Source organism: Oncorhynchus tshawytscha, linkage group LG20 (assembly GCF_018296145.1).
Source record: "Oncorhynchus tshawytscha isolate Ot180627B linkage group LG20, Otsh_v2.0, whole genome shotgun sequence".
Lineage (NCBI taxonomy): Eukaryota > Metazoa > Chordata > Actinopteri > Salmoniformes > Salmonidae > Oncorhynchus > Oncorhynchus tshawytscha.
Window position 1 is genome coordinate 31,110,703 of NC_056448.1, and position 20,871 is coordinate 31,131,573.

Sequence of the window (20,871 nt, forward strand, 5' to 3'; positions counted from 1 at the left end):
GCTGTTTAAGGAGAGAGAAAGGAGAAGGAGTAAACTAGAAGTTTAAAGGTAGGAAACATGTTATTACAGTAGTTTCGGTTTGAGTAGATCATTTAATTATGCTGCAGGCAGTGAGTTTCTCTGCTTTTAATGTGCTCTCTTTTTGAAGGCTATTTTATAACATGTTCTCTTTTTAAAGGCTGTTTTATAACATGTTCTCTTTTTAAAGGCTGTTTTATAACATGTTCTCTTTTTGAAGGCTGTTTTATAACATGTTCTCTTTTTGAAGGCTGTTTTATAACATGTTCTCTTTTTGAAGGCTGTTTTATAACATGTTCTGTTTTTGAAGGCTATTTTATAACATGTTCTCTTTTTGAAGGCTGTTTTATAACATGTTCTCTTTTTGAAGGCTATTTTATAACATGTTCTCTTTTTGAAGGCTGTTTTATAACATGTTCTCTTTTTAAAGGCTGTTTTATAACATGTTCTCTTTTTGAAGGCTGTTTTATAACATGTTCTCTTTTTAAAGGCTGTTTTATAACATGCTCTCTTTTTAAAGGCTGTTTTATAACATGCTCTCTTTTTGAAGGCTGTTTTATAACATGTTCTCTTTTTAAAGGCTGTTTTATAACATGCTCTCTTTTTGAAGGCTGTTTTATAACATGTCCTCTTTTTAAAGGCTGTTTTATAACATGCTCTCTTTTTAAAGGCTGTTTTATAACATGTTCTCTTTTTGAAGGCTGTTTTATGAAATGTTCTCTTTTTGAAGGCTGTTTTATAACATGTTCTCTTTTTAAAGGCTGTTTTATAACATGCTCTCTTTTTAAAGGCTGTTTTATAACATGCTCTCTTTTTGAAGGCTGTTTTATAACATGTTCTCTTTTTAAATGCTGTTTTATAACATGCTCTCTTTTTGAAGGCTGTTTTGTAACATGTTCTCTTTTTAAAGGCTGTTTTATAACATGCTCTCTTTTTAAAGGCTGTTTTATAACATGTTCTCTTTTTAAAGGCTGTTTTATAACATGCTCTCTTTTTGAAGGCTGTTTTATAACATGCTCTCTTTTTAAAGGCTGTTTTATAACATGTTCTCTTTTTGAAGGCTGTTTTATAACATGCTCTCTTTTTAAAGGCTATTTTATAACATGTTCTCTTTTTGAAGGCTGTTTTATAACATGCTCTCTTTTTAAAGGCTGTTTTATAACATGTTCTCTTTTTGAAGGCTGTTTTATAACATGCTCTCTTTTTAAAGGCTATTTTATAACATGTTCTCTTTTTGAAGGCTGTTTTATAACATGCTCTCTTTTTAAAGGCTGTTTTATAACATGTTCTCTTTTTGAAGGCTATTTTATAACATGTTCTCTTTTTAAAGGCTATTTTATAACATGTTCTCTTTTTGAAGGCTGTTTTATAACATGTTCTCTTTTTGAAGGCTGTTTTATGAAATGTTCTCTTTTTAAAGGCTATTTTATAACATGTTCTCTTTTTGAAGGCTGTTTTATGAAATGTTCTCTTTTTAAAGGCTATTTTATAACATGCTCTCTTTTTAAAGGCTATTTTATAACATGTTCTCTTTTTAAAGGCTGTTTTATAACATGCTCTCTTTTTAAAGGCTGTTTTATAAAATGTTCTCTTTTTGAAGGCTGTTTTATAACATGTTCTCTTTTTGAAGGCTGTTTTATGAAATGTTCTCTTTTTGAAGGCTGTTTTATATCATGCTCTCTTTTTGAAGGCTGTTTTATAACATGTTCTCTTTTTGAAGGCTGTTTTATAAAATGTTCTCTTTTTGAAGGCTGTTTTATAAAATGTTCTCTTTTTGAAGGCTGTTTTATAAAATGTTCTCTTTTTGAAGGCTGTTTTATAAAATGTTCTCTTTTTAAAGGCTATTTTATAACATGCTCTCTTTTTGAAGGCTGTTTTATAACATGCTCTCTTTTTAAAGGCTATTTTATAACATGCTCTCTTTTTAAAGGCTGTTTTATAACATGTTCTCTTTTTAAAGGCTGTTTTATAACATGTTCTCTTTTTAAAGGCTGTTTTATAACATGCTCTCTTTTTAAAGGCTGTTTTATAACATGCTCTCTTTTTAAAGGCTGTTTTATAACATGTTCTCTTTTTGAAGGCTGTTTTATAACATGTTCTCTTTTTGAAGGCTGTTTTATAACATGTTCTCTTTTTGAAGGCTATTTTATAAAATGTTCTCTTTTTAAAGGCTATTTTATAACATGCTCTCTTTTTAAAGGCTATTTTATAACATGCTCTCTTTTTAAAGGCTGTTTTATAACATGCTCTCTTTTTAAAGGCTATTTTCTGTGGAAAAATCAGGCGGGCGCTGCTGATTGTACAGAGAGAGATTCAAAGCCACCAAAGAACGAACTCCCCAATCAGTGAACACTGTACTCACAAACCAGGGTAACTCAGAAAAGGGCTTCCCACACGAGACTTTATTGCTCTCTCATTTTCCTGTCTTTTTCTCACCATGCTCTGCTCGACTATGAGGAAAGGAAACAAACCTCATGCTAATCTAAAAAGTATGCATCACTCTGTGTGTGTGTGTGTGTGTGTGTGTGTGTGTGTGTGTGTGTGTGTGTGTGTGTGTGTGTGTGTGCGTTTAAGTAGGTTATCCACGTCCTCTAGCTCTGGTATGATAGCGCTGTAGGTGGTCCGTCTCATCACATATAGAACACAACAGTGTTTTATCAGATGGTGGGACTAGGGTTACACACACACACACACACACACACACACGCACAGACGCACATACGCACGCATGCACGCACACACACGCACGCACACATGCACGCACGCACGCATGCACGCACACACGCACGCAGGCACACATGCACGCATGCACGCAAGCACACACACACACATGCACGCACAAACACACACAACAAAAAGTAAGGGCATGGATCAGAAAACCAGTCAGTATCTGGTGTGACCAACATTTGCCTGATGCAGTGTGACACAGCTCCTTCGCATATAGTTGGTCAGGCTGTTGATTGTGGACTATGGAATGTGGTCCCACTCCTCTTTGATGGCCATTCGAAGTTGCTGAACACGCTGTTGTAGAAGTCGATCCAGAGCATCCCAAACATGCTCAATGGGTGACATGTCTGGTGAGTATGCAGGCCATGGAAGAACTGGGACATTTTCAGCTTCCAGGAATTGTGCAGAGATCCTTGCGACATGGGGCTGTGCATTATCATCCTGTAACATGAGGTGAAGGCGACGGGTGAATCAGACAACAGTGGACCTCAGGATCTCGTCACGGTATCTCTGTGTATTCAAATTGTCACCTATAAAATGCAATTGTGCTCATTGTCTGTAGTTTATGCCTGCCCATACCATCACCCCATCACGACCATGTGGCACTCTGGTCATAACATTTACATCAGCAAACCACTCGCCAACACAACGCCATACACGTTGGCTGCGGTTGTCTGAGGCCAGTTGGACGTACTGCCAAATTCTAATAAACAACGTTGGAGGCGGCTTATGTTAGAGAAATTACTTTTAAATTCTCTGGCAACAGCTCTATTAGACATTCCTGCAGTCAGCATGCCAATTGCCACTCCTTCAGATCTTGAGACATCTGTGGCGTGTTGTGTAACAAAACTGCACATTTTAGAGTGGCCTTTTATTGTACCCAGCACAAGGTGCACCTGTCAGGTGGATGGATTATCTTGGCAAAGGGGAAATGCTGACTAACAGGGATGTAAACACATTTGTGCACAAAATGTGAGAGGAAGAAACTTTTTCTGCATATGGAACATTTCTGGGATCTTTTTTTCCAGCTCATGAAACATGGACCAACACTTTACATGTTGCGTTTATATTGTTGTTCAGTTTAGTTCGACCAGAGATGAAATCCCCTTTGACATCAGATGAAGTGACTGACAATATGAGTTAGGATGAAAGTGCAGAGTAACTTCTGAACAGTAACTTCCAGTACTGTCACTGATCCACAAGATGCTACTCTAATACACCCAAGCAACAACCAGCACGGAGTCTGGTATAAATATGAATTATGTGCTTGTTTGTTATGTGTGTCTGAGAGAGATGAGGGGCTGGTGTAGTTCCTCTAGCTAGTGGGATATGAGACCTAGAAGCAAGTTTTCAATAGAACCAACCAATAGATGAATTATTGAAGCAAACTGAAAGAGTTCCGCTCGGATTAATATTTTACAACCAGAGACAGATCGAGAGAGATAGAGAGACAGCAACACACATGCACACGCACACACACACACACACACACACACACACACACACACACACACACACACACACACACACACACACACACACACACACACACACACACACACACACACAAACAAGGGGAAGAATGTCCTCATTAGGCGATCAGTAAACTTCCAGTGTGTGTGTGTGTGTGTGTGTGTGTGTGTTTGTACTCGTGTGTGTGAGTTACATAGTTTCATCCATTGTGATGCTAAATACACAGTTAACACTCCCCTGTGACCTTCTCCCTACCCTAGCCTATCCTCCTTACAGCTCTAATCCAGTCTCCACCTACTCTTTCACTACACAATATCATGTACCCTAGTTTCAGTCACAACATACACTACAGTCTAGTCTAGGGCTGGCTTCAATAAACCCTCAGATAAGGTCAACCACTACAGCAAAGAATGTATCATATACTCATTATAGGCACAGAAATGAATATGAGTACTGAACATGTTGTGGTTTTTATTTGTATTCCTATTCAAGTCTGTTTGTAAGGACATTGAATACCACAGCAAATATTTCCCTCTTTGGATACTGAAACTGTGGCATAGCTGACCTCATTGAGAGAATGTTGTGGGAGTGAATATCTTTTTCCAATAGACCTATACATGTCCACAGCTTCATGGTTGTGCTCCATGTCATCAGTGATAACTTTCCTTGAAAACGTTCTGCATAGTGAGTGTAGTTTCCTGAAGTAAAAAGACAGTGGCTCATGACATATTTATGACACATCTACAGGAAAATAATGGAAACACTTAAATAAATGAGGGATACAAAGTATATTGAAAGCAGATACTTCCACATAGGTGGTGTTCCTGAGTTAATGAACATCCCATCATGCTTAGGGTCATGTATAACAATTCTGGGCAGGCAATTCATTTGGCCATTATTTTGGCTACCATGGCTATGCCCCCATAGTATGACAATGCCCCCATCCACAGGGCATGAGTGGTCACTGAATGGTTTGATGGCATGAAAATGATGTAAACCATATGCCATGGCCGTCTCAGTTACCAGATTTCAACCCATTTGAACACTTATGGGAGATTCTAGAGCTGTACCTGAGACTGTGTTTTCCGCCGAAGTCGATCCCTCTCCTTGTTCAGATGGTGTTCGGTCGACGTCAACGACCTTCTAGCCATCACTGATCCATTTTTCATTTTCCATTGGTTTTGTCTTGTCTTCCTTCACATCTGGTTCCAATCCCATCAATTACATGTTGTGTATTTAACCCTCTCTTTCCCCTCATGTTTTGTCAGAGATTGTTTTATTGTATGTTTGTGCAAGTCATGTGTCAGTGTGCGACGGGTTTTGTACCCACTTATGTTATTTTTGTATATTTTGGTTTTTGGAGTTTTATGAGCACTTATTAAACGACTCCGTTTACACCGAGTTCGTTTTCCTGCATCTGACTTCCCTGCCACCGACACGCACCCAGGGTGTGTTCCATTACTGAGTGTACTGGCCAGGGTGTGTTCCATTAATGAGTGTACTGGCCAGGGTGTGTTCCATTACTGAGTGTACTGGCCAGGGTGTGTTCCATTACTGAGTGTACTGGCCAGGGTGTGTTCCATTACTGAGTGTACTGGCCAGTGTGTGTGTTCCGTTAGTGAGTGTACTGGCCAGGGTGTGTTCCATTACTGAGTGTACTGGCCAGTGTGTGTGTTCCGTTAGTGAGTGTACTGGCCAGGGTGTGTTCCATTACTGAGTGTACTGGCCAGGGTGTGTTCCATTAATGAGTGTACTGGCCAGGGTGTGTTCCATTACTGAGTGTACTGGCCAGGGTGTGTTCCATTACTGAGTGTACTGGCCAGGGTGTGTTCCATTACTGAGTGTACTGGCCAGGGTGTGTTCCATTACTGAGTGTACTGGCCAGGGTGTGTTCCATTACTGAGTGTACTGGCCAGTGTGTGTTCCATTACTGAGTGTACTGGCCAGTGTGTGTTCCATTACTGAGTGTACTGGCCAGTGTGTGTTCCATTAGTGAGTGTACTGGCCAGTGTGTGTTCCATTAGTGAGTGTACTGGCCAGTGTGTGTTCCATTAGTGAGTGTACTGGCCAGTGTGTGTTCCATTAGTGAGTGTGCTGGCCAGTGTGTGTTCCATTAGTGAGTGTACTGGCCAGTGTGTGTTCCATTAGTGTGTGTGTTCCATTAGTGAGTGTACTGGCCAGTGTGTGTTCCATTAGTGAGTGTACTGGCCAGTGTGTGTTCCATTAGTGAGTGTACTGGCCAGTGTGTGTTCCATTAGTGAGTGTACTGGCCAGTGTGTGTTCCATTACTGAGTGAACTTGGCAGTGTGTGTATTCCGTTAGTGAGTGTACTGGACAGTGTGTGTTCCATTAGTGAGTGTACTGGCCAGTATGTGTTCCATTACTGAGTGAACTTGGCAGTGTGTGTGTTCCATTAGTGAGTGTACTGGCCAGTGTGTGTTCCATTACTGAGTGAACTTGGCAGTGTGTGGGTTCCATTAGTGAGTGTACTGGCCAGTGTGTGTTCCATTACTGAGTGAACTTGGCAGTGTGTGTGTGTTCCATTAGTGAGTGTACTGGCCAGTGTGTGTTCAATTACAGAGTGTACTTGGCAGTGTGTTCCATTACTAAGTTTACTTGGCAGTGTGTGTGTTCCATTACTGAGAGTACTTGGCAGTGTGTGTGTGTTCCATTACTGAGTGTACTTGGCAGTGTGTGTTCCATTACTGAGTGTACTTGGCAGTGTGTGTGTTCCATTACTAAGTGTACTTGGTAGTGTGAGTGTGTATTCCTGTGTACACCTAAGAATACACACACGACTGCAGTGTGTCTAGACTTCCCAGTCCAAAATAGCAACTATCCTTCTGTGTCCGGCTCTAAATCTCCTACCCTGAATAGCCGCATGTACAGACATGCACACACACATGCACACGCACCAGCACACACACACCAGCACACACGCACACACGCACACACGCACACACACACACACACACACACACACACACACACACACACACACACACACACACACACACACACACACACACACACACACACACACACACACACACACACACACACACACACACACACACAGACCTGGGTAAGAATCAGGGTCCTAAAAAACACTACCCCTATTTCCTGCTCCTAGTCTCTGCCACCTAACCTCCCTCTACAGCTCACAGACTGTCTACAGCCACATAGAGACAACTAGTTCTGCTACACATCAAGGACAGTTAGCTCAGTCCACACAACTAGTTCTGTTAGACATCAAGGACAGTTAGCTCAGTCAACACAACTAGTTCTGCTACACATCAAGGACAGTTAGCTCAGTCCACACAACTAGTTCTGCTAGACTTCAAGGACAGTTAGCCTTGTCAACAGCTCTTTTCCTGTTGGAGATAAATAAAGGTTTCGCAGCACAGTTCCCATCACACCATTCAGAGAAACATAGTAAATACACACAAAACAAGAATAGGTGTCAGACTATTACAAAGAACAGGCAATGCCATGCTTGCCAAGCTATGAAAGGAAAATCCACCCAGTTAGTTTAACACTCAGTTTCAGCCCTCTCTTCCTGTGACTAGTGACCTATGACTTATACACAGGAACAGGACCTGGCTCAATCTATTCACCACTACAGTTTATCACAAGCCCTACGAAAGTGAAACAAGGACCGAGAGTGCCTATTAAATCTGGTTGTGTGAATTGGAACGTCTAACATTGTGTGTGTGTGTGTGTGTGTGTGTGTGTGTGTCTGACATTGTTTGACGTGTATTCATCTATAGGTATGTGTGTGTGTGTGTGTGTGTCTCCATGTGCCTTTTCCTGTTTTTCCACCTAGGAGAGTAGAACAATCCCAGACCTTAAGGGTTTATGTGTATGTGTGTGTTTGTGTGTGTGTGTGTGTGGGGGGGTGTTCCACAGTGAGGCAAGGTCAAAGAGCCAAACAAATGTCACACACAGCTTGATGCATCTGGCACAACAACACCGGTGCATTCCTTACCGTCTTCACACACACACACACAGACACACACAACTACAACACTTAGCATGCTTGTGTGATGACTAACCGTGCCTGAGACCTGAAGATTTGCATTATCTCACCAAGATAATGCTAGACAATCTGTGGTAGCAGCCCACAGCACCTAAACACAATAAATAGCTTAACTTTCACCCTGGAGGAACACTACTAGACCAGTACACTGGACCATAACAAACAGGCCAATACACACATGACCAGACACAGTAGCCATGACACCTGCCCCTTCACACAGCTCAGGAATTCATAGCCTTAAAACAGTTAGGTAAAACAGAGAGAAAATGAATCTGTTGATACGCAGACTTCATTAGAGCTCCCTGCTGCCTAATGAAGCAGAAGGGTATGAAAATAGCTAATTGATTATTTGTAATGAAGAGCGCAGACTCTCAAACTCCTTGTGTAAACATGGACACACACACATGTACACACACAGAACCAGACACACACAAACATTGCACGAAGCACCCTTTTACACACACGCAGATGCATGCACACACACATTCTTCTCTATAGAGGAAGAAACCATACATATATCACTCTCCTCTCTGTTCCACGGTGGTTTACGACCAGCAGTAATTACACCTTTTGTTGAGGGGGGGTGGCAATGGAAGCCTGTCTACAAAACTCAATTCATTATTGAGTAGAACAGAAAACCAGAAGGACTCTGGACCTCGTAGGGTAAGACTGGAATACCCCTGCTCTAGGTAAAACTCAACATGTTTGACTCGTGGATAGCAAACTCTCTCCAGATTCAGATTTAAATGTAATCTATAATTTATCATTCATCACACAATGTCCTCTTGAACATGTACTTTCAAGACAAAGCATTGTAAAGCGTGGAGCAAGAGTCTGTTACAAGAGAGACTGTTTCACAATGGTGCAGCTGGCTGCAATACACCTGACATGTCTCTACACATGCACATCAAGTCACAGACGCTGCAATGAAGTCTGGGTAAAGGAGGAAGTAAAAAAGGCCACTTTATTCACTACTTTAAATACAGTAAGATCTATGTTTCGGTACAGTATAACATCTGATGTGTAATCCATTACATGGTGTTGATAATCTTGGCTAGTAATGGTAAATGGTCATGATATGGAGGTAAGACAGACCACAAAACATGGGTTGGCAGACAAGTTCAAGCCCCAGATTGCTTATGAACACATTGAAATGAATCAGAGGGAGGGAGAGAAGGGAAAGTGGAATGAAAGAAGGAAAATATAGGAGCGCTATGTGGCTATCACTCCTCTCCTTGGACAAACACTGAAGCAGGGTATCAAACAAGTCAATCGTGGTGCTGTCAGACCACTTAAGAGTTCAAATCAAACTTTATTGGCCGCATAACATGTTTAGCAGATGTTATTGCAGGTGTAGTGAAATGCTTGTGGTTTAGCAAAATGTTTGTTAAGCATCCCCTGGTTAAGCATCCGCTGGTGCCTCTAAATCCAATAGGGTCTGGGTCCAGCAGATACCTTCTCATGCCACAGACACTGTGAGACATATGAGATGAGACAGGATGTCGAATTGTGCCAGAGAAGATGGTGCGTTATTTTCACCAACCGCAGGGGTGGTGAAATTACATTTAGAAGTAGAAGCTAGGTACTAGCTGGTGTGTACTAGCTAGCTAGCGTGTTCTAGCTAGTGTGTACTAGCTAGCTAGCTAGTGTGTACTAGCTAGTGTGTGTGTGTGTACTAGCTAGCTAGTGTGTAATAGCTAGCTAGCCTAGCTAGTGTGTTCTAGCCAGCTGCACAGGCAACAGTAGTTAACATAACGCCATGGACTAAAGCTAGTGCGCCGAATGGTATACATGTAGCACACATGATGCCCTGGAACAAAGCTACGGACTCACATGATACACAGGCCCAAAAACATCTATAGGTTGCACACGCACATACAATTTGAGAAGCCAAAATACCATCTGAGACTCACGCACATGTGCTTTGAGGTTTGCAGACCATGCCGCATCAGCCCACATAATCTGCAGCTTGACGCTTCTCTCTAAATCAGCTATGGCACCGTAGCAAGGACAGACAGGTTGTTGAGACTAGTAAGCCATCTGTGACTGCAGTTAGCAGTTTTTATATATTTTTGGTCAAAATGCAAAAATGTAGTTAATAAACCAAGATGACTCTAGTGTAATTCTCTGTTGGTCCTGCTTACAGGCTGCAGCAGGCTGAGTGTTTCTCCGGAGGATATAATGTATCAGACCATATCTCCCCAGGTTCTGTGTTCTGGTGTTCCACCTCACTAGGAGTAACACCAGATCTATAGCAGGTGTTACTCTACAGTCCCATTCCCTCCACTGATTCCTGTCAGCTCGGGAACGCCATTCTGTTATTCCATATTTCCCGCTTGGTAGTCCGGTAAATCCCTCTCCTCCAGCTGGCCAGCCGCTCCAAGGCGACTTCCTTCGCTGGCCCAGCCCAAACTATTAATAGAACAACAATGACCGACCAACGACCCGGCCCTGGCCAGCGCCAGCCGAGAGACAGAGTCTGAGAACATACAGTATCACAACACCTACCAAAATGGACAGAACATATCACCACGACAACTAGACTAGGGCCGCTAAAATCCATGCCACATGATACGGTATAAATGCTTGAAAAGTCCTCACATGGTATACAGTGCATTCAGAAAGTATTCAGACCCCCTGACTTTATCCACATTTTGTAACGTTACAGCCTTTTTCTAAAATGGATAAAATGTATAATGTTCCTCCTCAATCTACACACAATACCCCATAATGGCAAAGTGAAAACAGGTTTTTGAATTTTTTGCAAATGTATAAAAAATCTAAAACAGAAATACCTTATTTAAAAAGTATTCAGACCCTTTGCTTTGAGACTCGAAATTGACCTCAGGTGCATCCTGTTTCCATTGATCACCCTTGAGATGTTTCTACAATTTGATTGGAGTCCATCTGTGGTAAATTCAATTGATTGGACGGAAGCCACTCGTCACATCTGGAGGAAACCTGGCATCATCCCTACGGTGAAGCATGGTGGTTACAGCATCATGTTGTCGGGATGTTTTAAAGCGGCAGATACTGGGAGATTAATCAGGATCGAGGGAAAGATGAACGGAGAAAAGTACAGAGAGAGATCCTTGATGAAAAACTGCCTCAGAGCACTCAGGATCTCAGACTGGGGTGAAGGTTCACCTTCCAACAGTACAACGACCCTAAGCACATAGCCAACACAACACCGGAGTGGCTTTGGGACAAGTTTCTGAATGTCCTTGAGTGGCCCAGCCAGAGCCTGGACTTGAACCGAATCCAACACCTCTGGATAATCCTGAAAATAGCTGAGCAGCGACACTCTCCATCCAACCTGACAGAGCTTGAGAGAATCTGCAGAGAAGAATGGGAGAAACTCCCCAAATACAGGTGTGCCAAGCTTGTAGCGTCATACCAAAGCGGTTTGAGTCTGTAATCGGTGGAAAAGGTGCTTCAACAAAGTACTGAGTAAAGGGTCTTAATTTCTATGTAAATGTGATATTTCCGTTTTTTTTTTACATATATTTGCAAAAATAAAAAAAATAAGCTGTTTTTGCTTTGTCATTATGGGGTATTGTGTGTAGATTGATAAAAAACATTTTTTAATACATTTTAGAATAAGGCTGTAATGTAACAAAATGTGGAAAATTCAAGGTGTCTGACTACTTTTTGAATGCACTGTAAACAGCCTCTAGTTGTAGGCGCTAGGTTAGAAGACACTGTAATCATGCAAGGCTTGATAAAATGTGGGGACAAGACTGCTAAAATAGTTAACTACTGCCCTCTCCTCTTCTCAGTCCTCACTGCACTGTGTTGTGACTCCACACAGATTATAAATAAATGTAACATTTATACAGCTGGTCCTGCAAGTAGAGAACAGTCTTGAACCACACAGAGCTCCCCAGAACCACACACCAGAGAGAAAGAGCAACATTAATCAGAGAACTGCAGACTCGAGACAGAATGTAGAAACACAAAGTAGACCAGAGAGAGAGAGACAGAAAGCTGGGCTACATTTTCCACCAGCAGTTTAGTGTTTCACTGCTCCTGTTTTGTCCCACTACGAGAACTGAGAGTTGAGAAACACATGTAACAGACCATCATTTGTCTGTTAGTCTTTTCCTCCCTCTCTTTGATCATTCTTTCTTTTCTTACAGAGGGGCCGGTCTGTAGTGAGGGGTCTCTCTCTCCCGCTCTACTCTGACAGACGAGGGTAGCTCTGTTCTCTCTGGCACGTGAAACACTTCCCTCCACACCTCCCTCTCTTTCTCCTTCCCTCCCTCCTACCCCCCACTCAACAAAGCCAGTATTCCCACAGAAACCCCCTCAAACTCTGGAGTGAAAAACTACCCCATGTTTTACCATCCTTTCCACCCTCGCTCCTTCCCTCTCTCATAGAGAAACATAAGCAGTAAAGAAAGGGGACAAGCACAGAGGTTCTTACCTCAGACAAGCTCCCGCTAGGAAAAGACAGGGAGTATCATCCTCAACGCTCCGCACGGAAAGCAATCAGCAACAAGTAGTAACAACGAACGACTTCCCCTCCTTTCTCCCCCTCGTTCTCTGTTTCTCCCTCTGCTCCGTTCTGCAGTAGTAGGCTGCAGTAGCTGCAGGGGTCTGAGGGAGCGTGTGTGTGTGTCACTGTGTGAGAGAGTATGTGTGTGTGTGTGTGTGTGAGAGCATGTTTGTGTGTAGCGCGGTGGACTCCAGTAAGGGCATCGGAGTCCAGTAGGGGTCCAGTATTGACTCTGAGCGCTGAGTTTAGGTCCTCCCCCTTCTCAGGCTCACAGCAAAGAAAACAGCCACCAGAACAGAGGGGAGAAGATCTCTCTTTCTCTCAAACACTTTTCTTTCCCTCCCTCCTTCCCTCTTGCTTGTTTTCCACTTTCAGTCCATGGAACTAACTGCTTTTGTCACTCTCTTTCTCTCCTTCTTTCTCATACACACTGTCACCCTCTCCCTCACACACACTTTCCCCCTGCGTGCGTGAGTGTGTATAGAGGGAATGCAGTTGTGCTCCAGCGCCCTGGGCTCAAAGGGGGCGGGACCTAGACGTCAGAGAGCAAAATTCCTTCCTGAGAATGTTCCAATCAGAGTAAGAGTTGTGGTAGACCAGAACAGAACAGCAGGGCTGAGGCCAGGACTCTCTCTCCACCAAACTACAGCTACAAGAGTTGTGCTACTTTCAGTCTCACATATACTTTGTTTTCCAATGATAATACTGTAAGCCACAATGCTACAATATTCCATATAAGTCTATTATAAAGAGCCAACACTGTAATTGCATTGGCTGTTCCATACATGGAGATGATGAGAACTTAAAATCTGTATAACTGGAAGCCTCTCTCACTACTCTAAAGGAAAACAACCACAAGATCAGTTTGAAAGGTACTTTGAAATCCAACGTCATGCATGCACGAAAATAAGCTCCTGCACACAAACGAACAAATCGACCGAAGCTGTGACAAAAATACTTAGCTATGCCTTTGAACTAGGAGGCAGGGGGTTGTCACCAGAACTGTGAGAGTTTCGCTATCTAGCTATCTCTCCCCATGACCCTCCCTTCCCATCCCTCCCTCCTTCCCTGATCAATCCTCTCAGGTTTCTGCTCCTGTTCTAGCCCAGGAGGAATTGAGGCATTTGTACACAGAATGCCTCCCCCACCCACCTCATCCATGCCAGCCCTTCCCAAGGTCTACCAACAGGGCTACCGCCTCATCCCTCTCTCAACATCTCACAACTCCTCACTCTGACCCCACCACAAAGCCTATACCAGATCATCCCTTCACCAGGGTAGCCTAGTGGTTAGAGCGTTGGACTAGCAACCGAAAGGTCGCAAGTTCAAATCCCCAAGCTTACAAGGTACAAATCTGTCGTTCTGCCCCTGAACAGGCAGTTAACCCACTGTTCCTAGGCCGTCATTGAAACTAATATTTTTTTCTTAACTGACTTGCCTAGTTAAATAAAGGTAAAATAAAATAAATTACCCCCTGTAACTTAACCGCAGGACTAAGCCCTACCCATTCAGAAGACATACCTGTAAATCCGCTTCCCTAAACCCTTCAAACAGGAACACAACCCTTCGAACATGACTACAACCTCTCCCCCTAAGCTCTTCTGTGATTTACTGAGGGAGAGGGGGAGGTTGGACAAACAGACAGAGAGAAAGAGAGAGAGAGAACCTGAAAGACAGTGGAAGAGACTGAGGAGAGGACATTGGTATGTGGGCTATAGAGTTACACAGGACACAAAGAGAGAGAGGTCGTGAATCCTCGCCTCATATAGGTAACTCTCTCTGACACACCTTTCTCTTTATCTGTCCCTCTATTTATCCTTCTCCTCTGTCACTAACCCCTCTCTCCCTCCCACCATCTCTATCACTTTGTTTGTTTTTCTGTGCCAGCGTGTGTGTGTGTTTATGTCAAAGTGTGTGTCAAAGCATTTGTCTAACTTAGTGTGTGTGAGTACATGTGTTACTAAGCATGTGTGTGTGACCAAACATGTCTGTCAGCAGACTGAAAGGTGAACAGTATCCTGTAAGTCCTTGAGTCCTGCTACATGTGTCCTCAACCTCCACTGAGACCGGACAGAAACCCAAGAGGAAAGGTGGAAGTGAAAGAGAGAAAAGAGGATGGGAGAGAGAAAGAGATGAGAGAAATGGGAGTATGAGAAACAGAAAGGAAGAAATAAACAGAGGTAGTGAGAGGAGATGAGAATAGATAGAGATGAGGAGACAGAGAGAGGAATAGAGAGAGAAAAAGAGGGCTAGATAGAGAGAGGGACTGAAACGAGTGCAGCAGGCAGAGAGGGAGAGATGAAGAGCAACAGTATGGAGGCGGAGACGCCCACCCTGCTCCAGAAATTTTCCCTGCAGCTCAAACAACACAAATACCCGCATACACACACAGGCCATAGGAAATGTACAGTACAGAAGAGGCAGGTAACTTTCCACCCAAAATGCAACAACAGGCAAAACATTGGAACAGCTCCACTCCACATGGAACAGGACAGAACTGAATAGCAGGCAACTTCAAATTTGACTGTGTGTGTGAGAGAGAGAATCTGTGTGTGGAACTGTGGATCAGATGGAGCTCTCTTATGCAACTCTCACATAAATGAATGATGATAAATGGATGAATTAACCTGTTTGGGAAAAGGGTTCCAACAGCCAATGAAATTGCAGGGCGCCAAATTGAAATCAACAGAAATCTCATGAATCAAATTTCTCAAATATACAAGTATTAGGCAAAATTTTAAAGATAAAATTCTCGATAATCCAGCCACAGTGTCTGATTTAAAAAATGCTTTACAGCGAAAGCTCCACAAACGATTATGTTAGGTTACCACCAAGTCACAAAAAAACCCAGCCATTTTTCCAGCCAAAGAGAGGACTCACAAAAAGTACAAATAGAGATACAATTAATCACTAACCTTTGATGATCTTCATCAGATGACACTCATAAGACTTCTTGTTACACAATACATGTATGTTTTGTTCGATAAAGTGCATATTTATATCAAAAAATCAAATTTTACATTGGCGTGTTATGTTCAGTAGTTCCAAAACATGCAGTGATTTTGCAGAGAGCCACATCAATTTACAGAAATACTCATTATAAATGTTGATGAAAATACAAGTGTTATGCATGGAATTAGAGATATGCTTCTCCTTAATGCAACCGCTGTGTCAGATTTTTAAAACACTTGACAGAAAAAGCATACCATGCAATAATCTGAGTACGGAGTTTAGAGCCCAAACCAGCCAAAATAAATATCCGCCATGTTGCGAAGTCAACATTAGTCAGCAATAGCGTTATAAATATTCACTTACCTTCGAAGATCTTCATCAGAATGCACTCCCAGGAATTCCAGTTCCACGGTAAATGTTTGATTTGTTCGATAAAGTTCTTCATTTATACCTCCTTTTGTTAGGGCGTTTGTTAAACAAATCGAAACGCGCGTGCAACTTCCAGCAGAAAGGTTGGACGAAAATTCCCAAAAGTTATATTACTGGTTGTAGAAACATATCAACTAAGTATAGAATCAATCTTTAGGTTGTTTTTATCATAAATTTCAATAAAGTCCCAACCGGAGAATTCCATTGTCTGTAGAAAAGCCATGGAACGAGAGCTAACTTTCTCGAGGCCAAGGCACTCTGCCAGACCACTGACTCAAACAGCCCTTATGAGCCCCTCCTTCATAGTAGATGCCTCAAACAAGTTTCTAAATATGTTTGACATCTAGCCTTAGGAAGTGCAACATAACCAATATCCCACTGTATCTTCAATAGGGGCTGAGTTGAAAACCTACAAGCCTCAGATTTCCCACTTCCTGTTTGGATTGTTTCTCAGGTTTTTGCCTGCCATATGAGTTTTGTTATACTCACAGGCATCATTCAAAAAGTTTTAGAAACTTCAGAGTGTTTTCTGTCCAATACTACTAATAATATGCATATATTAGCATCTGGGACTGAGTATGAGGCAGTTTACTCTGGGCACGCTTTTCATCCAAAAGTGAAAATGCAGCCCCCTATCCCAATGAAGTTAATGACTGAATAAGTGAATGAATGAATTAGACACATTGGTGTCTATCTGATTTGCCTTCCTGTTCCCTCACCCATTTTCATGCTGAGTTGTATTTGTATGGCAGATCCAGTAAACAAATGTGTTCCGTTTGGCCACGAGAGATGATGGCTATGGCTTTTAGAATGAGAATGAGAATGGATGGAAGCTGAGGTGGACAAAACTGTGGCAATAGGTATGACACCCCTGTATGGCAGTGATAACAAATACACTCAACAAACAAACACACATACTGAACTTAAAGTTTAAGAGGCAAAGAGATTGATAACTTTTCGCATCAGAACGTGAACGATTGTATCTCAAGAGAACAGGAATCCCAGTTTAGGAGAGCAGGAGCTAACTTGTGGAAGTGAGGGAATGTGAACAGCTGCCATCTTGGAGACAAAAGCACTTGTGTGAGGCACGTGGGGTCAGCTGACCTGCCTTCCTCTATCCCTCCCTCACTCTCACCCTCCCTCTGGGACAAGTGCTTTTTCTGGAAGAATTCCAACAGCATTCCGACTTAGAGGGCCCTGAACCAACCTGCCATTCCAGAACCCCATGTCTGTTCCACTAATGTTAGCCTGATCCCTGACACACACACACACACACACACACACACACACACACACACACACACACACACACACACACACACACACACACACACACACATCCGCTTACTGTCACAGATGAGTTTTCTGGGCTAAAAGTTGATCTGTTGGTCTCAGTAAATCAGCACTTTTCCGGAGTGTTTACGATGGGATATATATTTTCAGTTGAATCATTCCAAATAGGATCCTTGTCAATCAAGTATGGTAACAGGGAGGTACAGTACAGGATATAGAGTGATTATAAGCTACCCATACGTATAAAAATAAGAGAATATTTATACTGTTCATATTTGAAGACAAATACCACATAGAAATTAAGTTTAAAATATGATAAACAAATGTAACAATTTTCTCTCAGAAGCAAACATCAACAAAAAAGTTACATATATTTTTTAAGTGTCTATATTTGGGCCAGCTGATATCATTGTTGGTAGCGATGATGACACACCTATATCACAGTGTAGTTAGTTCAGCCCCATGGCGAAATCCCAGAAACATTAAAAGCAGGATAAACAAAACAGAGATTCAAATCAGCTTGTCTTGCCTTTCCAACTTTGATTTGATTCCCCCAGGAAATGGCTTAGCAGTCTATGCGTCACGCCCTGATCTGTTTCACCTGTCCTTGTGATTGTCTCCACCCCCTCCAGGTGTCGCTTATTTTCCCCAGTGTATTTATCCCTGTGTTTCCTGTCTCTCTGTGCCAGTTCGTCTTGTATGTTTCCAAGTCAACCAGTGATTTTCCCGTTCTCCTGCTTTTTGCATTGTCCTTTTTCTAGTCCTCCAGGTTTTGACCCTTTCCTGTTTCTGGACTTGGTACCCGCCTGCCTGATCATTCTGCCTGCCTTGACCACGAGCCTGTCTGCCACTCTGTACCTCCTGGACTCTGATCTGGTTTTGACCTTTTTGCCTGTCCACGACCATTCTCTTGCCTAATAAACATTGTAAGACTCCAACCATCTGCCTCCTGTGTCTGCATCAGATATTCTGCCACTGTGTACTCACTGTTTAGAGCCAAATAGCAGTATAGTTTGCTCAATTTCTTTTTGTTAATTCTTTCCAATGTGTAAAGTAATTATCTCATTGTTTTTTCATAATTTGGTTGAGTCTAATTGTGTTGCTGTCCTGGGGCTCTGTGGGGTGTGTTTGTGTTTGTGTTTGTGAACAGAGCCAGGACCAGCTTGCTTAGATGACTCTTCTCCAGGTTCATCTCTCTGTAGGTGATGGCTTTTATGGAAGGTTTGGGAATCACTTCCTTTTATAGAGTTGTAGAATTTAACATCTCTTTTCTAGATTTTGATAATTGGCGGGTATCGGACAAATTTTGCACTGCATGCATTAGTTGGTGTTTTACGTTGTACACAGGATATTTTCACAGACTTCTGCATCTAGAGTCTCAATTTGTTGCTTTTCCCATTTTGTGAATTCTTGGTTGGTGAGTGGACCCCAGACCTCACAACCATAACAGGTAATTGGTTCGATAAATGATTCAAAAATGTTTAGCCAAATCCTCATTGGTATGTAGAATTTTATGTTCCTTTTGATGGCGTAGAAGGCCCTTCTTGCCTTGTCTCTCAGATTGTTCACAGCTTTGTGGCAGTTACCTGTGACGCTGATGTCTAGGCAGAGGTACATATCATTTTTTTGTCTGCTCTAGGGCAATGGTGTCTAGATGGAATTTGTATTTGTGGTCCTGGAAACTGGACCTTTTTTGGGACAGCATTATTTTGGTCTTACTGAGATTTACTGTCAGGGCCCAGGTCTGACAGAATCTGTGCAGAAGTTTTCGGTGCTGATGTAGGCCTTCCTTGGTTGGGGACAGAAGCACTAGATCATCAGCAAACAGTAGACATTTAACTTCAGATTCTAGTATGGTGAGGCCAGGTGCTGCAGACTGTTCTAGTGCCCTCGCCAATTCATTGATATACAGTGGGGAGAACAAGTATGTGATACACTGCCGATTTTGCAGGTTTTCCTACTTACAAAGCATGTAGAGGTCTGTAATTTTTATCATAGGTACACTTCAACTGTGAGAGACGGAATCTAAAACAAAAATCCAGAAAATCACATTGTATGATTTTTAAGTAATTATTTTGCATTTTATTGCATGACATAAGTATTTGATCACCTACCAACCAGTAAGAATTCCGGCTCTCACAGACCTGTTAGTTTTTCTTTAAGAATCCCTCCTGTTCTCCACTCATTACCTGTATTAAATGCACCTGTCTGAACTCAATACCTGTATAAAAGCACCTGTCCACACACTTAATCAAACAGACTCCAACCTCTCCACAATCGCCAAGTCCAAAGAGCTGTGTAAGGACATTAGAGATATAATTGTAGACCTATACAAGGCTGGGATGGGCTACAGGACAATAGCCAAGCAGCTTGGTGAGAAGGCAACAACTGTTGACACAATTATTAGAAAATGGAAGAAGTTCAAGATGACGGTCAATCACCCTCGGTCTGGGGCTCCAAGCAAGATCTCACCTCGTGGGGCATCAATGATCATGAGGAAGGTGAGGGATCAGCCCAGAACTACATGGCAGGACCTGATCAATGACCTGAAGTGAGCTGGGACCACAGTCTCAAAGAAAATCATTAGTAACACACTATGCCGTCATGGATTAAAATCCTGTAGCGCATACAAGGTCCCCCTGCTCAAGCCAGCGCATGTCCAGGCCCGTCTGAAGTTTGCCAATGACCATCTGGATGATCCAGAGGAGGAATGGGAGAAGGTCATGTGGTCTGATGAGACAAAAATAGAGCTTTTTGGTCTAAACTCCACTCGCCGTGTTTGGAGGAAGAAGAAGGATGAGTACAACCCCAAGAACACCATCCCAACCGTGAAGCATGGAGATGGAAACATCATTCTTTGGGGATGCTTTTCTGCAAAGGGGACAGGACGACTGCACCGTATTGAGGGGAGGATGGATGGGGCCATGTATCGCGAGATCTTGGCCAACAACCTCCTTCCCCCATTGAAGATGGGTCGTGGCTGGGTCTTCCAGCGTGACAATGACCTGAAACACACAGCCAGGGCAACTAAGGAGTGGCTCCGTAAGAAGCATCTCAAGGTCCTGGAGTGGCCTTGCCAGTCTCCAGACCTGAACCCAATAGAAAATTTTTGGAGGGGGCTGAAAGTCCGTATTGCCCAGCGACAGCCCTGAAACCTGAAGGATCTGGAGAAGGTCTGTATGGAGGAGCGGTATTTTGGACATAAAAATAATCTTTATGGAACAAAAGGAACATTTATTGTGTAACTGGGAGTCTCGTGAGTGCAAACATCTGAAGATCATCAAAGGTAAGCGATTCATTTTATTGCTTTTCTGACTTTCGTGACCAATCTACTTTGCTGCTAGCTGTTTGTAATGTTTTGTCCTTACATAAACACTTGGATAGCTTTCGCCGTAAATCTTTTTTGAAATCTGACACGCCAGGTGGATTAACAACAAGGTAA

General features: G+C 42.4%; 1 protein-coding gene across 1 annotated transcript in view; it reads right to left on the reverse strand.

Annotated features, from left to right (window-relative positions):
* LOC112237660 (disabled homolog 2-interacting protein) overlaps positions 1-13,227 on the reverse strand; it is a 302,902-nt gene extending 289,675 nt beyond the window's left edge. The window contains 1 exon segment of the mRNA XM_042302491.1: positions 12,684-13,227. The gene's annotated coding sequence lies outside the window, so the exon portion shown is untranslated.
* Positions 13,228-20,871: the final 7,644 nt, after the last annotated feature.